Source organism: Mytilus edulis, unplaced genomic scaffold (genome assembly GCF_963676685.1).
Source record: "Mytilus edulis unplaced genomic scaffold, xbMytEdul2.2 SCAFFOLD_208, whole genome shotgun sequence".
Lineage (NCBI taxonomy): Eukaryota > Metazoa > Mollusca > Bivalvia > Mytilida > Mytilidae > Mytilus > Mytilus edulis.
The window spans coordinates 39767-58987 of NW_027269259.1; the positions used below are offsets into that span (position 1 = coordinate 39767).

General features: G+C 36.6%; 9 non-coding genes across 9 annotated transcripts; all 9 read right to left on the reverse strand.

Moving 5' to 3' along the window:
• Positions 1–348: 348 nt before the first annotated feature.
• Positions 349–419, reverse strand: Trnag-ccc (transfer RNA glycine (anticodon CCC)). Its single transcript has one exon. It is a non-coding gene; the product is annotated as a tRNA-Gly (tRNA).
• A 654-nt stretch (positions 420–1073) lies between these two features.
• On the reverse strand, positions 1074–1144 carry Trnag-ccc (transfer RNA glycine (anticodon CCC)). The gene has a single exon. It is a non-coding gene; the product is annotated as a tRNA-Gly (tRNA).
• Positions 1145–1798: 654 nt separating this feature from the next.
• Positions 1799–1869, reverse strand: Trnag-ccc (transfer RNA glycine (anticodon CCC)). Its single transcript has one exon. It is a non-coding gene; the product is annotated as a tRNA-Gly (tRNA).
• A 654-nt stretch (positions 1870–2523) lies between these two features.
• Positions 2524–2594, reverse strand: Trnag-ccc (transfer RNA glycine (anticodon CCC)). The gene has a single exon. It is a non-coding gene; the product is annotated as a tRNA-Gly (tRNA).
• A 654-nt stretch (positions 2595–3248) lies between these two features.
• Trnag-ccc (transfer RNA glycine (anticodon CCC)) lies at positions 3249–3319 on the reverse strand. Its single transcript has one exon. It is a non-coding gene; the product is annotated as a tRNA-Gly (tRNA).
• A 654-nt stretch (positions 3320–3973) lies between these two features.
• Positions 3974–4044, reverse strand: Trnag-ccc (transfer RNA glycine (anticodon CCC)). Its single transcript has one exon. It is a non-coding gene; the product is annotated as a tRNA-Gly (tRNA).
• A 654-nt stretch (positions 4045–4698) lies between these two features.
• Trnag-ccc (transfer RNA glycine (anticodon CCC)) lies at positions 4699–4769 on the reverse strand. The gene has a single exon. It is a non-coding gene; the product is annotated as a tRNA-Gly (tRNA).
• A 654-nt stretch (positions 4770–5423) lies between these two features.
• On the reverse strand, positions 5424–5494 carry Trnag-ccc (transfer RNA glycine (anticodon CCC)). The gene has a single exon. It is a non-coding gene; the product is annotated as a tRNA-Gly (tRNA).
• Positions 5495–6148: 654 nt separating this feature from the next.
• Positions 6149–6219, reverse strand: Trnag-ccc (transfer RNA glycine (anticodon CCC)). The gene has a single exon. It is a non-coding gene; the product is annotated as a tRNA-Gly (tRNA).
• Positions 6220–19221: the final 13002 nt, after the last annotated feature.

Sequence of the window (19221 nt, forward strand, 5' to 3'; positions counted from 1 at the left end):
TTAATGTAGTATATGTTCATCAGGCAAAATTTCTCTCTAAATTTGATGTAAAAAGCCAAATTCAGGATAGAATACTAGAAAACTCATTTTGTTCAGTTCCCTTTTAAAGGAAAGCATGTATTTAGCCAATCAAAGTAGTAATATGATGCTTTGGCTAAAACCCACGAAAGTGCAAATTCTGTAGCTAGTAAATAGGTAAGGTTGAAATCAAACATACATACATATACATATAGTAACCGCTTGGTGCATTCGTGAAAGAAAAAAATATCTACATGAAAAGAAATTAACCTTAAAACTTTTTTTTATTAGTATTTTAATTTTTGAAGAGTGTAAAAGGTGGCAAAAATTTGCGCCGCCCGGGAATCGAACCCGGGTCGCAAGAATGGGAATCTTGCATGATACCACTACACCAGCGGCGCTTCAATATGAAGAAGTGAATTTTATCTATTTCTATATATACGGGTACCCTGTGATACTGCAACTTGTCTACTGTTCACCACAAAATAAATCAACTTGTCATATACATCTAACATTCTTGCAACAGACCTGTAGTTGAATCGAGAAAAACTGTTACGGGCAATAGGAACAAAAATTTGTTAAAAGCAAGAAGTTTTGCGTAAAAAGGTGGCAAAATCTGCCCCCAGTGAGAGTCGAACTCACGACCCCTGGTTTACGAGACCAGTGCTCTAACCACTGAGCTATAGGGGCTTTGACGCATCTTTCGCTTAATGTAGTATATGTTCATCAGGCAAAATTTCTCTCTAAATTTGATGTAAAAAGCCAAATTCAGGATAGAATACTAGAAAACTCATTTTGTTCAGTTCCCTTTTAAAGGAAAGCATGTATTTAGCCAATCAAAGTAGTAATATGATGCTTTGGCTAAAACCCACGAAAGTGCAAATTCTGTAGCTAGTAAATAGGTAAGGTTGAAATCAAACATACATACATATACATATAGTAACCGCTTGGTGCATTCGTGAAAGAAAAAAATATCTACATGAAAAGAAATTAACCTTAAAACTTTTTTTTATTAGTATTTTAATTTTTGAAGAGTGTAAAAGGTGGCAAAAATTTGCGCCGCCCGGGAATCGAACCCGGGTCGCAAGAATGGGAATCTTGCATGATACCACTACACCAGCGGCGCTTCAATATGAAGAAGTGAATTTTATCTATTTCTATATATACGGGTACCCTGTGATACTGCAACTTGTCTACTGTTCACCACAAAATAAATCAACTTGTCATATACATCTAACATTCTTGCAACAGACCTGTAGTTGAATCGAGAAAAACTGTTACGGGCAATAGGAACAAAAATTTGTTAAAAGCAAGAAGTTTTGCGTAAAAAGGTGGCAAAATCTGCCCCCAGTGAGAGTCGAACTCACGACCCCTGGTTTACGAGACCAGTGCTCTAACCACTGAGCTATAGGGGCTTTGACGCATCTTTCGCTTAATGTAGTATATGTTCATCAGGCAAAATTTCTCTCTAAATTTGATGTAAAAAGCCAAATTCAGGATAGAATACTAGAAAACTCATTTTGTTCAGTTCCCTTTTAAAGGAAAGCATGTATTTAGCCAATCAAAGTAGTAATATGATGCTTTGGCTAAAACCCACGAAAGTGCAAATTCTGTAGCTAGTAAATAGGTAAGGTTGAAATCAAACATACATACATATACATATAGTAACCGCTTGGTGCATTCGTGAAAGAAAAAAATATCTACATGAAAAGAAATTAACCTTAAAACTTTTTTTTATTAGTATTTTAATTTTTGAAGAGTGTAAAAGGTGGCAAAAATTTGCGCCGCCCGGGAATCGAACCCGGGTCGCAAGAATGGGAATCTTGCATGATACCACTACACCAGCGGCGCTTCAATATGAAGAAGTGAATTTTATCTATTTCTATATATACGGGTACCCTGTGATACTGCAACTTGTCTACTGTTCACCACAAAATAAATCAACTTGTCATATACATCTAACATTCTTGCAACAGACCTGTAGTTGAATCGAGAAAAACTGTTACGGGCAATAGGAACAAAAATTTGTTAAAAGCAAGAAGTTTTGCGTAAAAAGGTGGCAAAATCTGCCCCCAGTGAGAGTCGAACTCACGACCCCTGGTTTACGAGACCAGTGCTCTAACCACTGAGCTATAGGGGCTTTGACGCATCTTTCGCTTAATGTAGTATATGTTCATCAGGCAAAATTTCTCTCTAAATTTGATGTAAAAAGCCAAATTCAGGATAGAATACTAGAAAACTCATTTTGTTCAGTTCCCTTTTAAAGGAAAGCATGTATTTAGCCAATCAAAGTAGTAATATGATGCTTTGGCTAAAACCCACGAAAGTGCAAATTCTGTAGCTAGTAAATAGGTAAGGTTGAAATCAAACATACATACATATACATATAGTAACCGCTTGGTGCATTCGTGAAAGAAAAAAATATCTACATGAAAAGAAATTAACCTTAAAACTTTTTTTTATTAGTATTTTAATTTTTGAAGAGTGTAAAAGGTGGCAAAAATTTGCGCCGCCCGGGAATCGAACCCGGGTCGCAAGAATGGGAATCTTGCATGATACCACTACACCAGCGGCGCTTCAATATGAAGAAGTGAATTTTATCTATTTCTATATATACGGGTACCCTGTGATACTGCAACTTGTCTACTGTTCACCACAAAATAAATCAACTTGTCATATACATCTAACATTCTTGCAACAGACCTGTAGTTGAATCGAGAAAAACTGTTACGGGCAATAGGAACAAAAATTTGTTAAAAGCAAGAAGTTTTGCGTAAAAAGGTGGCAAAATCTGCCCCCAGTGAGAGTCGAACTCACGACCCCTGGTTTACGAGACCAGTGCTCTAACCACTGAGCTATAGGGGCTTTGACGCATCTTTCGCTTAATGTAGTATATGTTCATCAGGCAAAATTTCTCTCTAAATTTGATGTAAAAAGCCAAATTCAGGATAGAATACTAGAAAACTCATTTTGTTCAGTTCCCTTTTAAAGGAAAGCATGTATTTAGCCAATCAAAGTAGTAATATGATGCTTTGGCTAAAACCCACGAAAGTGCAAATTCTGTAGCTAGTAAATAGGTAAGGTTGAAATCAAACATACATACATATACATATAGTAACCGCTTGGTGCATTCGTGAAAGAAAAAAATATCTACATGAAAAGAAATTAACCTTAAAACTTTTTTTTATTAGTATTTTAATTTTTGAAGAGTGTAAAAGGTGGCAAAAATTTGCGCCGCCCGGGAATCGAACCCGGGTCGCAAGAATGGGAATCTTGCATGATACCACTACACCAGCGGCGCTTCAATATGAAGAAGTGAATTTTATCTATTTCTATATATACGGGTACCCTGTGATACTGCAACTTGTCTACTGTTCACCACAAAATAAATCAACTTGTCATATACATCTAACATTCTTGCAACAGACCTGTAGTTGAATCGAGAAAAACTGTTACGGGCAATAGGAACAAAAATTTGTTAAAAGCAAGAAGTTTTGCGTAAAAAGGTGGCAAAATCTGCCCCCAGTGAGAGTCGAACTCACGACCCCTGGTTTACGAGACCAGTGCTCTAACCACTGAGCTATAGGGGCTTTGACGCATCTTTCGCTTAATGTAGTATATGTTCATCAGGCAAAATTTCTCTCTAAATTTGATGTAAAAAGCCAAATTCAGGATAGAATACTAGAAAACTCATTTTGTTCAGTTCCCTTTTAAAGGAAAGCATGTATTTAGCCAATCAAAGTAGTAATATGATGCTTTGGCTAAAACCCACGAAAGTGCAAATTCTGTAGCTAGTAAATAGGTAAGGTTGAAATCAAACATACATACATATACATATAGTAACCGCTTGGTGCATTCGTGAAAGAAAAAAATATCTACATGAAAAGAAATTAACCTTAAAACTTTTTTTTATTAGTATTTTAATTTTTGAAGAGTGTAAAAGGTGGCAAAAATTTGCGCCGCCCGGGAATCGAACCCGGGTCGCAAGAATGGGAATCTTGCATGATACCACTACACCAGCGGCGCTTCAATATGAAGAAGTGAATTTTATCTATTTCTATATATACGGGTACCCTGTGATACTGCAACTTGTCTACTGTTCACCACAAAATAAATCAACTTGTCATATACATCTAACATTCTTGCAACAGACCTGTAGTTGAATCGAGAAAAACTGTTACGGGCAATAGGAACAAAAATTTGTTAAAAGCAAGAAGTTTTGCGTAAAAAGGTGGCAAAATCTGCCCCCAGTGAGAGTCGAACTCACGACCCCTGGTTTACGAGACCAGTGCTCTAACCACTGAGCTATAGGGGCTTTGACGCATCTTTCGCTTAATGTAGTATATGTTCATCAGGCAAAATTTCTCTCTAAATTTGATGTAAAAAGCCAAATTCAGGATAGAATACTAGAAAACTCATTTTGTTCAGTTCCCTTTTAAAGGAAAGCATGTATTTAGCCAATCAAAGTAGTAATATGATGCTTTGGCTAAAACCCACGAAAGTGCAAATTCTGTAGCTAGTAAATAGGTAAGGTTGAAATCAAACATACATACATATACATATAGTAACCGCTTGGTGCATTCGTGAAAGAAAAAAATATCTACATGAAAAGAAATTAACCTTAAAACTTTTTTTTATTAGTATTTTAATTTTTGAAGAGTGTAAAAGGTGGCAAAAATTTGCGCCGCCCGGGAATCGAACCCGGGTCGCAAGAATGGGAATCTTGCATGATACCACTACACCAGCGGCGCTTCAATATGAAGAAGTGAATTTTATCTATTTCTATATATACGGGTACCCTGTGATACTGCAACTTGTCTACTGTTCACCACAAAATAAATCAACTTGTCATATACATCTAACATTCTTGCAACAGACCTGTAGTTGAATCGAGAAAAACTGTTACGGGCAATAGGAACAAAAATTTGTTAAAAGCAAGAAGTTTTGCGTAAAAAGGTGGCAAAATCTGCCCCCAGTGAGAGTCGAACTCACGACCCCTGGTTTACGAGACCAGTGCTCTAACCACTGAGCTATAGGGGCTTTGACGCATCTTTCGCTTAATGTAGTATATGTTCATCAGGCAAAATTTCTCTCTAAATTTGATGTAAAAAGCCAAATTCAGGATAGAATACTAGAAAACTCATTTTGTTCAGTTCCCTTTTAAAGGAAAGCATGTATTTAGCCAATCAAAGTAGTAATATGATGCTTTGGCTAAAACCCACGAAAGTGCAAATTCTGTAGCTAGTAAATAGGTAAGGTTGAAATCAAACATACATACATATACATATAGTAACCGCTTGGTGCATTCGTGAAAGAAAAAAATATCTACATGAAAAGAAATTAACCTTAAAACTTTTTTTTATTAGTATTTTAATTTTTGAAGAGTGTAAAAGGTGGCAAAAATTTGCGCCGCCCGGGAATCGAACCCGGGTCGCAAGAATGGGAATCTTGCATGATACCACTACACCAGCGGCGCTTCAATATGAAGAAGTGAATTTTATCTATTTCTATATATACGGGTACCCTGTGATACTGCAACTTGTCTACTGTTCACCACAAAATAAATCAACTTGTCATATACATCTAACATTCTTGCAACAGACCTGTAGTTGAATCGAGAAAAACTGTTACGGGCAATAGGAACAAAAATTTGTTAAAAGCAAGAAGTTTTGCGTAAAAAGGTGGCAAAATCTGCCCCCAGTGAGAGTCGAACTCACGACCCCTGGTTTACGAGACCAGTGCTCTAACCACTGAGCTATAGGGGCTTTGACGCATCTTTCGCTTAATGTAGTATATGTTCATCAGGCAAAATTTCTCTCTAAATTTGATGTAAAAAGCCAAATTCAGGATAGAATACTAGAAAACTCATTTTGTTCAGTTCCCTTTTAAAGGAAAGCATGTATTTAGCCAATCAAAGTAGTAATATGATGCTTTGGCTAAAACCCACGAAAGTGCAAATTCTGTAGCTAGTAAATAGGTAAGGTTGAAATCAAACATACATACATATACATATAGTAACCGCTTGGTGCATTCGTGAAAGAAAAAAATATCTACATGAAAAGAAATTAACCTTAAAACTTTTTTTTATTAGTATTTTAATTTTTGAAGAGTGTAAAAGGTGGCAAAAATTTGCGCCGCCCGGGAATCGAACCCGGGTCGCAAGAATGGGAATCTTGCATGATACCACTACACCAGCGGCGCTTCAATATGAAGAAGTGAATTTTATCTATTTCTATATATACGGGTACCCTGTGATACTGCAACTTGTCTACTGTTCACCACAAAATAAATCAACTTGTCATATACATCTAACATTCTTGCAACAGACCTGTAGTTGAATCGAGAAAAACTGTTACGGGCAATAGGAACAAAAATTTGTTAAAAGCAAGAAGTTTTGCGTAAAAAGGTGGCAAAATCTGCCCCCAGTGAGAGTCGAACTCACGACCCCTGGTTTACGAGACCAGTGCTCTAACCACTGAGCTATAGGGGCTTTGACGCATCTTTCGCTTAATGTAGTATATGTTCATCAGGCAAAATTTCTCTCTAAATTTGATGTAAAAAGCCAAATTCAGGATAGAATACTAGAAAACTCATTTTGTTCAGTTCCCTTTTAAAGGAAAGCATGTATTTAGCCAATCAAAGTAGTAATATGATGCTTTGGCTAAAACCCACGAAAGTGCAAATTCTGTAGCTAGTAAATAGGTAAGGTTGAAATCAAACATACATACATATACATATAGTAACCGCTTGGTGCATTCGTGAAAGAAAAAAATATCTACATGAAAAGAAATTAACCTTAAAACTTTTTTTTATTAGTATTTTAATTTTTGAAGAGTGTAAAAGGTGGCAAAAATTTGCGCCGCCCGGGAATCGAACCCGGGTCGCAAGAATGGGAATCTTGCATGATACCACTACACCAGCGGCGCTTCAATATGAAGAAGTGAATTTTATCTATTTCTATATATACGGGTACCCTGTGATACTGCAACTTGTCTACTGTTCACCACAAAATAAATCAACTTGTCATATACATCTAACATTCTTGCAACAGACCTGTAGTTGAATCGAGAAAAACTGTTACGGGCAATAGGAACAAAAATTTGTTAAAAGCAAGAAGTTTTGCGTAAAAAGGTGGCAAAATCTGCCCCCAGTGAGAGTCGAACTCACGACCCCTGGTTTACGAGACCAGTGCTCTAACCACTGAGCTATAGGGGCTTTGACGCATCTTTCGCTTAATGTAGTATATGTTCATCAGGCAAAATTTCTCTCTAAATTTGATGTAAAAAGCCAAATTCAGGATAGAATACTAGAAAACTCATTTTGTTCAGTTCCCTTTTAAAGGAAAGCATGTATTTAGCCAATCAAAGTAGTAATATGATGCTTTGGCTAAAACCCACGAAAGTGCAAATTCTGTAGCTAGTAAATAGGTAAGGTTGAAATCAAACATACATACATATACATATAGTAACCGCTTGGTGCATTCGTGAAAGAAAAAAATATCTACATGAAAAGAAATTAACCTTAAAACTTTTTTTTATTAGTATTTTAATTTTTGAAGAGTGTAAAAGGTGGCAAAAATTTGCGCCGCCCGGGAATCGAACCCGGGTCGCAAGAATGGGAATCTTGCATGATACCACTACACCAGCGGCGCTTCAATATGAAGAAGTGAATTTTATCTATTTCTATATATACGGGTACCCTGTGATACTGCAACTTGTCTACTGTTCACCACAAAATAAATCAACTTGTCATATACATCTAACATTCTTGCAACAGACCTGTAGTTGAATCGAGAAAAACTGTTACGGGCAATAGGAACAAAAATTTGTTAAAAGCAAGAAGTTTTGCGTAAAAAGGTGGCAAAATCTGCCCCCAGTGAGAGTCGAACTCACGACCCCTGGTTTACGAGACCAGTGCTCTAACCACTGAGCTATAGGGGCTTTGACGCATCTTTCGCTTAATGTAGTATATGTTCATCAGGCAAAATTTCTCTCTAAATTTGATGTAAAAAGCCAAATTCAGGATAGAATACTAGAAAACTCATTTTGTTCAGTTCCCTTTTAAAGGAAAGCATGTATTTAGCCAATCAAAGTAGTAATATGATGCTTTGGCTAAAACCCACGAAAGTGCAAATTCTGTAGCTAGTAAATAGGTAAGGTTGAAATCAAACATACATACATATACATATAGTAACCGCTTGGTGCATTCGTGAAAGAAAAAAATATCTACATGAAAAGAAATTAACCTTAAAACTTTTTTTTATTAGTATTTTAATTTTTGAAGAGTGTAAAAGGTGGCAAAAATTTGCGCCGCCCGGGAATCGAACCCGGGTCGCAAGAATGGGAATCTTGCATGATACCACTACACCAGCGGGGCTTCAATATGAAGAAGTGAATTTTATCTATTTCTATATATACGGGTACCCTGTGATACTGCAACTTGTCTACTGTTCACCACAAAATAAATCAACTTGTCATATACATCTAACATTCTTGCAACAGACCTGTAGTTGAATCGAGAAAAACTGTTACGGGCAATAGGAACAAAAATTTGTTAAAAGCAAGAAGTTTTGCGTAAAAAGGTGGCAAAATCTGCCCCCAGTGAGAGTCGAACTCACGACCCCTGGTTTACGAGACCAGTGCTCTAACCACTGAGCTATAGGGGCTTTGACGCATCTTTCGCTTAATGTAGTATATGTTCATCAGGCAAAATTTCTCTCTAAATTTGATGTAAAAAGCCAAATTCAGGATAGAATACTAGAAAACTCATTTTGTTCAGTTCCCTTTTAAAGGAAAGCATGTATTTAGCCAATCAAAGTAGTAATATGATGCTTTGGCTAAAACCCACGAAAGTGCAAATTCTGTAGCTAGTAAATAGGTAAGGTTGAAATCAAACATACATACATATACATATAGTAACCGCTTGGTGCATTCGTGAAAGAAAAAAATATCTACATGAAAAGAAATTAACCTTAAAACTTTTTTTTATTAGTATTTTAATTTTTGAAGAGTGTAAAAGGTGGCAAAAATTTGCGCCGCCCGGGAATCGAACCCGGGTCGCAAGAATGGGAATCTTGCATAATACCACTACACCAGCGGCGCTTCAATATGAAGAAGTGAATTTTATCTATTTCTATATATACGGGTACCCTGTGATACTGCAACTTGTCTACTGTTCACCACAAAATAAATCAACTTGTCATATACATCTAACATTCTTGCAACAGACCTGTAGTTGAATCGAGAAAAACTGTTACGGGCAATAGGAACAAAAATTTGTTAAAAGCAAGAAGTTTTGCGTAAAAAGGTGGCAAAATCTGCCCCCAGTGAGAGTCGAACTCACGACCCCTGGTTTACGAGACCAGTGCTCTAACCACTGAGCTATAGGGGCTTTGACGCATCTTTCGCTTAATGTAGTATATGTTCATCAGGCAAAATTTCTCTCTAAATTTGATGTAAAAAGCCAAATTCAGGATAGAATACTAGAAAACTCATTTTGTTCAGTTCCCTTTTAAAGGAAAGCATGTATTTAGCCAATCAAAGTAGTAATATGATGCTTTGGCTAAAACCCACGAAAGTGCAAATTCTGTAGCTAGTAAATAGGTAAGGTTGAAATCAAACATACATACATATACATATAGTAACCGCTTGGTGCATTCGTGAAAGAAAAAAATATCTACATGAAAAGAAATTAACCTTAAAACTTTTTTTTATTAGTATTTTAATTTTTGAAGAGTGTAAAAGGTGGCAAAAATTTGCGCCGCCCGGGAATCGAACCCGGGTCGCAAGAATGGGAATCTTGCATGATACCACTACACCAGCGGCGCTTCAATATGAAGAAGTGAATTTTATCTATTTCTATATATACGGGTACCCTGTGATACTGCAACTTGTCTACTGTTCACCACAAAATAAATCAACTTGTCATATACATCTAACATTCTTGCAACAGACCTGTAGTTGAATCGAGAAAAACTGTTACGGGCAATAGGAACAAAAATTTGTTAAAAGCAAGAAGTTTTGCGTAAAAAGGTGGCAAAATCTGCCCCCAGTGAGAGTCGAACTCACGACCCCTGGTTTACGAGACCAGTGCTCTAACCACTGAGCTATAGGGGCTTTGACGCATCTTTCGCTTAATGTAGTATATGTTCATCAGGCAAAATTTCTCTCTAAATTTGATGTAAAAAGCCAAATTCAGGATAGAATACTAGAAAACGCATTTTGTTCAGTTCCCTTTTAAAGGAAAGCATGTATTTAGCCAATCAAAGTAGTAATATGATGCTTTGGCTAAAACCCACGAAAGTGCAAATTCTGTAGCTAGTAAATAGGTAAGGTTGAAATCAAACATACATACATATACATATAGTAACCGCTTGGTGCATTCGTGAAAGAAAAAAATATCTACATGAAAAGAAATTAACCTTAAAACTTTTTTTTATTAGTATTTTAATTTTTGAAGAGTGTAAAAGGTGGCAAAAATTTGCGCCGCCCGGGAATCGAACCCGGGTCGCAAGAATGGGAATCTTGCATGATACCACTACACCAGCGGCGCTTCAATATGAAGAAGTGAATTTTATCTATTTCTATATATACGGGTACCCTGTGATACTGCAACTTGTCTACTGTTCACCACAAAATAAATCAACTTGTCATATACATCTAACATTCTTGCAACAGACCTGTAGTTGAATCGAGAAAAACTGTTACGGGCAATAGGAACAAAAATTTGTTAAAAGCAAGAAGTTTTGCGTAAAAAGGTGGCAAAATCTGCCCCCAGTGAGAGTCGAACTCACGACCCCTGGTTTACGAGACCAGTGCTCTAACCACTGAGCTATAGGGGCTTTGACGCATCTTTCGCTTAATGTAGTATATGTTCATCAGGCAAAATTTCTCTCTAAATTTGATGTAAAAAGCCAAATTCAGGATAGAATACTAGAAAACTCATTTTGTTCAGTTCCCTTTTAAAGGAAAGCATGTATTTAGCCAATCAAAGTAGTAATATGATGCTTTGGCTAAAACCCACGAAAGTGCAAATTCTGTAGCTAGTAAATAGGTAAGGTTGAAATCAAACATACATACATATACATATAGTAACCGCTTGGTGCATTCGTGAAAGAAAAAAATATCTACATGAAAAGAAATTAACCTTAAAACTTTTTTTTATTAGTATTTTAATTTTTGAAGAGTGTAAAAGGTGGCAAAAATTTGCGCCGCCCGGGAATCGAACCCGGGTCGCAAGAATGGGAATCTTGCATGATACCACTACACCAGCGGCGCTTCAATATGAAGAAGTGAATTTTATCTATTTCTATATATACGGGTACCCTGTGATACTGCAACTTGTCTACTGTTCACCACAAAATAAATCAACTTGTCATATACATCTAACATTCTTGCAACAGACCTGTAGTTGAATCGAGAAAAACTGTTACGGGCAATAGGAACAAAAATTTGTTAAAAGCAAGAAGTTTTGCGTAAAAAGGTGGCAAAATCTGCCCCCAGTGAGAGTCGAACTCACGACCCCTGGTTTACGAGACCAGTGCTCTAACCACTGAGCTATAGGGGCTTTGACGCATCTTTCGCTTAATGTAGTATATGTTCATCAGGCAAAATTTCTCTCTAAATTTGATGTAAAAAGCCAAATTCAGGATAGAATACTAGAAAACTCATTTTGTTCAGTTCCCTTTTAAAGGAAAGCATGTATTTAGCCAATCAAAGTAGTAATATGATGCTTTGGCTAAAACCCACGAAAGTGCAAATTCTGTAGCTAGTAAATAGGTAAGGTTGAAATCAAACATACATACATATACATATAGTAACCGCTTGGTGCATTCGTGAAAGAAAAAAATATCTACATGAAAAGAAATTAACCTTAAAACTTTTTTTTATTAGTATTTTAATTTTTGAAGAGTGTAAAAGGTGGCAAAAATTTGCGCCGCCCGGGAATCGAACCCGGGTCGCAAGAATGGGAATCTTGCATGATACCACTACACCAGCGGGGCTTCAATATGAAGAAGTGAATTTTATCTATTTCTATATATACGGGTACCCTGTGATACTGCAACTTGTCTACTGTTCACCACAAAATAAATCAACTTGTCATATACATCTAACATTCTTGCAACAGACCTGTAGTTGAATCGAGAAAAACTGTTACGGGCAATAGGAACAAAAATTTGTTAAAAGCAAGAAGTTTTGCGTAAAAAGGTGGCAAAATCTGCCCCCAGTGAGAGTCGAACTCACGACCCCTGGTTTACGAGACCAGTGCTCTAACCACTGAGCTATAGGGGCTTTGACGCATCTTTCGCTTAATGTAGTATATGTTCATCAGGCAAAATTTCTCTCTAAATTTGATGTAAAAAGCCAAATTCAGGATAGAATACTAGAAAACTCATTTTGTTCAGTTCCCTTTTAAAGGAAAGCATGTATTTAGCCAATCAAAGTAGTAATATGATGCTTTGGCTAAAACCCACGAAAGTGCAAATTCTGTAGCTAGTAAATAGGTAAGGTTGAAATCAAACATACATACATATACATATAGTAACCGCTTGGTGCATTCGTGAAAGAAAAAAATATCTACATGAAAAGAAATTAACCTTAAAACTTTTTTTTATTAGTATTTTAATTTTTGAAGAGTGTAAAAGGTGGCAAAAATTTGCGCCGCCCGGGAATCGAACCCGGGTCGCAAGAATGGGAATCTTGCATAATACCACTACACCAGCGGCGCTTCAATATGAAGAAGTGAATTTTATCTATTTCTATATATACGGGTACCCTGTGATACTGCAACTTGTCTACTGTTCACCACAAAATAAATCAACTTGTCATATACATCTAACATTCTTGCAACAGACCTGTAGTTGAATCGAGAAAAACTGTTACGGGCAATAGGAACAAAAATTTGTTAAAAGCAAGAAGTTTTGCGTAAAAAGGTGGCAAAATCTGCCCCCAGTGAGAGTCGAACTCACGACCCCTGGTTTACGAGACCAGTGCTCTAACCACTGAGCTATAGGGGCTTTGACGCATCTTTCGCTTAATGTAGTATATGTTCATCAGGCAAAATTTCTCTCTAAATTTGATGTAAAAAGCCAAATTCAGGATAGAATACTAGAAAACTCATTTTGTTCAGTTCCCTTTTAAAGGAAAGCATGTATTTAGCCAATCAAAGTAGTAATATGATGCTTTGGCTAAAACCCACGAAAGTGCAAATTCTGTAGCTAGTAAATAGGTAAGGTTGAAATCAAACATACATACATTATACATATAGTAACCGCTTGGTGCATTCGTGAAAGAAAAAAATATCTACATGAAAAGAAATTAACCTTAAAACTTTTTTTTATTAGTATTTTAATTTTTGAAGAGTGTAAAAGGTGGCAAAAATTTGCGCCGCCCGGGAATCGAACCCGGGTCGCAAGAATGGGAATCTTGCATGATACCACTACACCAGCGGCGCTTCAATATGAAGAAGTGAATTTTATCTATTTCTATATATACGGGTACCCTGTGATACTGCAACTTGTCTACTGTTCACCACAAAATAAATCAACTTGTCATATACATCTAACATTCTTGCAACAGACCTGTAGTTGAATCGAGAAAAACTGTTACGGGCAATAGGAACAAAAATTTGTTAAAAGCAAGAAGTTTTGCGTAAAAAGGTGGCAAAATCTGCCCCCAGTGAGAGTCGAACTCACGACCCCTGGTTTACGAGACCAGTGCTCTAACCACTGAGCTATAGGGGCTTTGACGCATCTTTCGCTTAATGTAGTATATGTTCATCAGGCAAAATTTCTCTCTAAATTTGATGTAAAAAGCCAAATTCAGGATAGAATACTAGAAAACGCATTTTGTTCAGTTCCCTTTTAAAGGAAAGCATGTATTTAGCCAATCAAAGTAGTAATATGATGCTTTGGCTAAAACCCACGAAAGTGCAAATTCTGTAGCTAGTAAATAGGTAAGGTTGAAATCAAACATACATACATATACATATAGTAACCGCTTGGTGCATTCGTGAAAGAAAAAAATATCTACATGAAAAGAAATTAACCTTAAAACTTTTTTTTATTAGTATTTTAATTTTTGAAGAGTGTAAAAGGTGGCAAAAATTTGCGCCGCCCGGGAATCGAACCCGGGTCGCAAGAATGGGAATCTTGCATGATACCACTACACCAGCGGCGCTTCAATATGAAGAAGTGAATTTTATCTATTTCTATATATACGGGTACCCTGTGATACTGCAACTTGTCTACTGTTCACCACAAAATAAATCAACTTGTCATATACATCTAACATTCTTGCAACAGACCTGTAGTTGAATCGAGAAAAACTGTTACGGGCAATAGGAACAAAAATTTGTTAAAAGCAAGAAGTTTTGCGTAAAAAGGTGGCAAAATCTGCCCCCAGTGAGAGTCGAACTCACGACCCCTGGTTTACGAGACCAGTGCTCTAACCACTGAGCTATAGGGGCTTTGACGCATCTTTCGCTTAATGTAGTATATGTTCATCAGGCAAAATTTCTCTCTAAATTTGATGTAAAAAGCCAAATTCAGGATAGAATACTAGAAAACTCATTTTGTTCAGTTCCCTTTTAAAGGAAAGCATGTATTTAGCCAATCAAAGTAGTAATATGATGCTTTGGCTAAAACCCACGAAAGTGCAAATTCTGTAGCTAGTAAATAGGTAAGGTTGAAATCAAACATACATACATATACATATAGTAACCGCTTGGTGCATTCGTGAAAGAAAAAAATATCTACATGAAAAGAAATTAACCTTAAAACTTTTTTTTATTAGTATTTTAATTTTTGAAGAGTGTAAAAGGTGGCAAAAATTTGCGCCGCCCGGGAATCGAACCCGGGTCGCAAGAATGGGAATCTTGCATGATACCACTACACCAGCGGCGCTTCAATATGAAGAAGTGAATTTTATCTATTTCTATATATACGGGTACCCTGTGATACTGCAACTTGTCTACTGTTCACCACAAAATAAATCAACTTGTCATATACATCTAACATTCTTGCAACAGACCTGTAGTTGAATCGAGAAAAACTGTTACGGGCAATAGGAACAAAAATTTGTTAAAAGCAAGAAGTTTTGCGTAAAAAGGTGGCAAAATCTGCCCCCAGTGAGAGTCGAACTCACGACCCCTGGTTTACGAGACCAGTGCTCTAACCACTGAGCTATAGGGGCTTTGACGCATCTTTCGCTTAATGTAGTATATGTTCATCAGGCAAAATTTCTCTCTAAATTTGATGTAAAAAGCCAAATTCAGGATAGAATACTAGAAAACTCATTTTGTTCAGTTCCCTTTTAAAGGAAAGCATGTATTTAGCCAATCAAAGTAGTAATATGATGCTTTGGCTAAAACCCACGAAAGTGCAAATTCTGTAGCTAGTAAATAGGTAAGGTTGAAATCAAACATACATACATATACATATAGTAACCGCTTGGTGATTCGTGAAAGAAAAAAATATCTACATGAAAAGAAATTAACCTTAAAACTTTTTTTTATTAGTATTTTAATTTTTGAAGAGTGTAAAAGGTGGCAAAAATTTGCGCCGCCCGGGAATCGAACCCGGGTCGCAAGAATGGGAATCTTGCATGATACCACTACACCAGCGGGGCTTCAATATGAAGAAGTGAATTTTATCTATTTCTATATATACGGGTACCCTGTGATACTGCAACTTGTCTACTGTTCACCACAAAATAAATCAACTTGTCATATACATCTAACATTCTTGCAACAGACCTGTAGTTGAATCGAGAAAAACTGTTACGGGCAATAGGAACAAAAATTTGTTAAAAGCAAGAAGTTTTGCGTAAAAAGGTGGCAAAATCTGCCCCCAGTGAGAGTCGAACTCACGACCCCTGGTTTACGAGACCAGTGCTCTAACCACTGAGCTATAGGGGCTTTGACGCATCTTTCGCTTAATGTAGTATATGTTCATCAGGCAAAATTTCTCTCTAAATTTGATGTAAAAAGCCAAATTCAGGATAGAATACTAGAAAACTCATTTTGTTCAGTTCCCTTTTAAAGGAAAGCATGTATTTAGCCAATCAAAGTAGTAATATGATGCTTTGGCTAAAACCCACGAAAGTGCAAATTCTGTAGCTAGTAAATAGGTAAGGTTGAAATCAAACATACATACATATACATATAGTAACCGCTTGGTGCATTCGTGAAAGAAAAAAATATCTACATGAAAAGAAATTAACCTTAAAACTTTTTTTTATTAGTATTTTAATTTTTGAAGAGTGTAAAAGGTGGCAAAAATTTGCGCCGCCCGGGAATCGAACCCGGGTCGCAAGAATGGGAATCTTGCATAATACCACTACACCAGCGGCGCTTCAATATGAAGAAGTGAATTTTATCTATTTCTATATATACGGGTACCCTGTGATACTGCAACTTGTCTACTGTTCACCACAAAATAAATCAACTTGTCATATACATCTAACATTCTTGCAACAGACCTGTAGTTGAATCGAGAAAAACTGTTACGGGCAATAGGAACAAAAATTTGTTAAAAGCAAGAAGTTTTGCGTAAAAAGGTGGCAAAATCTGCCCCCAGTGAGAGTCGAACTCACGACCCCTGGTTTACGAGACCAGTGCTCTAACCACTGAGCTATAGGGGCTTTGACGCATCTTTCGCTTAATGTAGTATATGTTCATCAGGCAAAATTTCTCTCTAAATTTGATGTAAAAAGCCAAATTCAGGATAGAATACTAGAAAACTCATTTTGTTCAGTTCCCTTTTAAAGGAAAGCATGTATTTAGCCAATCAAAGTAGTAATATGATGCTTTGGCTAAAACCCACGAAAGTGCAAATTCTGTAGCTAGTAAATAGGTAAGGTTGAAATCAAACATACATACATATACATATAGTAACCGCTTGGTGCATTCGTGAAAGAAAAAAATATCTACATGAAAAGAAATTAACCTTAAAACTTTTTTTTATTAGTATTTTAATTTTTGAAGAGTGTAAAAGGTGGCAAAAATTTGCGCCGCCCGGGAATCGAACCCGGGTCGCAAGAATGGGAATCTTGCATGATACCACTACACCAGCGGCGCTTCAATATGAAGAAGTGAATTTTATCTATTTCTATATATACGGGTACCCTGTGATACTGCAACTTGTCTACTGTTCACCACAAAATAAATCAACTTGTCATATACATCTAACATTCTTGCAACAGACCTGTAGTTGAATCGAGAAAAACTGTTACGGGCAATAGGAACAAAAATTTGTTAAAAGCAAGAAGTTTTGCGTAAAAAGGTGGCAAAATCTGCCCCCAGTGAGAGTCGAACTCACGACCCCTGGTTTACGAGACCAGTGCTCTAACCACTGAGCTATAGGGGCTTTGACGCATCTTTCGCTTAATGTAGTATATGTTCATCAGGCAAAATTTCTCTCTAAATTTGATGTAAAAAGCCAAATTCAGGATAGAATACTAGAAAACGCATTTTGTTCAGTTCCCTTTTAAAGGAAAGCATGTATTTAGCCAATCAAAGTAGTAATATGATGCTTTGGCTAAAACCCACGAAAGTGCAAATTCTGTAGCTAGTAAATAGGTAAGGTTGAAATCAAACATACATACATATACATATAGTAACCGCTTGGTGCATTCGTGAAAGAAAAAAATATCTACATGAAAAGAAATTAACCTTAAAACTTTTTTTTATTAGTATTTTAATTTTTGAAGAGTGTAAAAGGTGGCAAAAATTTGCGCCGCCCGGGAATCGAACCCGGGTCGCAAGAATGGGAATCTTGCATGATACCACTACACCAGCGGCGCTTCAATATGAAGAAGTGAATTTTATCTATTTCTATATATACGGGTACCCTGTGATACTGCAACTTGTCTACTGTTCACCACAAAATAAATCAACTTGTCATATACATCTAACATTCTTGCAACAGACCTGTAGTTGAATCGAGAAAAACTGTTACGGGCAATAGGAACAAAAATTTGTTAAAAGCAAGAAGTTTTGCGTAAAAAGGTGGCAAAATCTGCCCCCAGTGAGAGTCGAACTCACGACCCCTGGTTTACGAGACCAGTGCTCTAACCACTGAGCTATAGGGGCTTTGACGCATCTTTCGCTTAATGTAGTATATGTTCATCAGGCAAAATTTCTCTCTAAATTTGATGTAAAAAGCCAAATTCAGGATAGAATACTAGAAAACTCATTTTGTTCAGTTCCCTTTTAAAGGAAAGCATGTATTTAGCCAATCAAAGTAGTAATATGATGCTTTGGCTAAAACCCACGAAAGTGCAAATTCTGTAGCTAGTAAATAGGTAAGGTTGAAATCAAACATACATACATATACATATAGTAACCGCTTGGTGCATTCGTGAAAGAAAAAAATATCTACATGAAAAGAAATTAACCTTAAAACTTTTTTTTATTAGTATTTTAATTTTTGAAGAGTGTAAAAGGTGGCAAAAATTTGCGCCGCCCGGGAATCGAACCCGGGTCGCAAGAATGGGAATCTTGCATGATACCACTACACCAGCGGCGCTTCAATATGAAGAAGTGAATTTTATCTATTTCTATATATACGGGTACCCTGTGATACTGCAACTTGTCTACTGTTCACCACAAAATAAATCAACTTGTCATATACATCTAACATTCTTGCAACAGACCTGTAGTTGAATCGAGAAAAACTGTTACGGGCAATAGGAACAAAAATTTGTTAAAAGCAAGAAGTTTTGCGTAAAAAGGTGGCAAAATCTGCCCCCAGTGAGAGTCGAACTCACGACCCCTGGTTTACGAGACCAGTGCTCTAACCACTGAGCTATAGGGGCTTTGACGCATCTTTCGCTTAATGTAGTATATGTTCATCAGGCAAAATTTCTCTCTAAATTTGATGTAAAAAGCCAAATTCAGGATAGAATACTAGAAAACTCATTTTGTTCAGTTCCCTTTTAAAGGAAAGCATGTATTTAGCCAATCAAAGTAGTAATATGATGCTTTGGCTAAAACCCACGAAAGTGCAAATTCTGTAGCTAGTAAATAGGTAAGGTTGAAATCAAACATACATACATATACATATAGTAACCGCTTGGTGCATTCGTGAAAGAAAAAAATATCTACATGAAAAGAAATTAACCTTAAAACTTTTTTTTATTAGTATTTTAATTTTTGAAGAGTGTAAAAGGTGGCAAAAATTTGCGCCGCCCGGGAATCGAACCC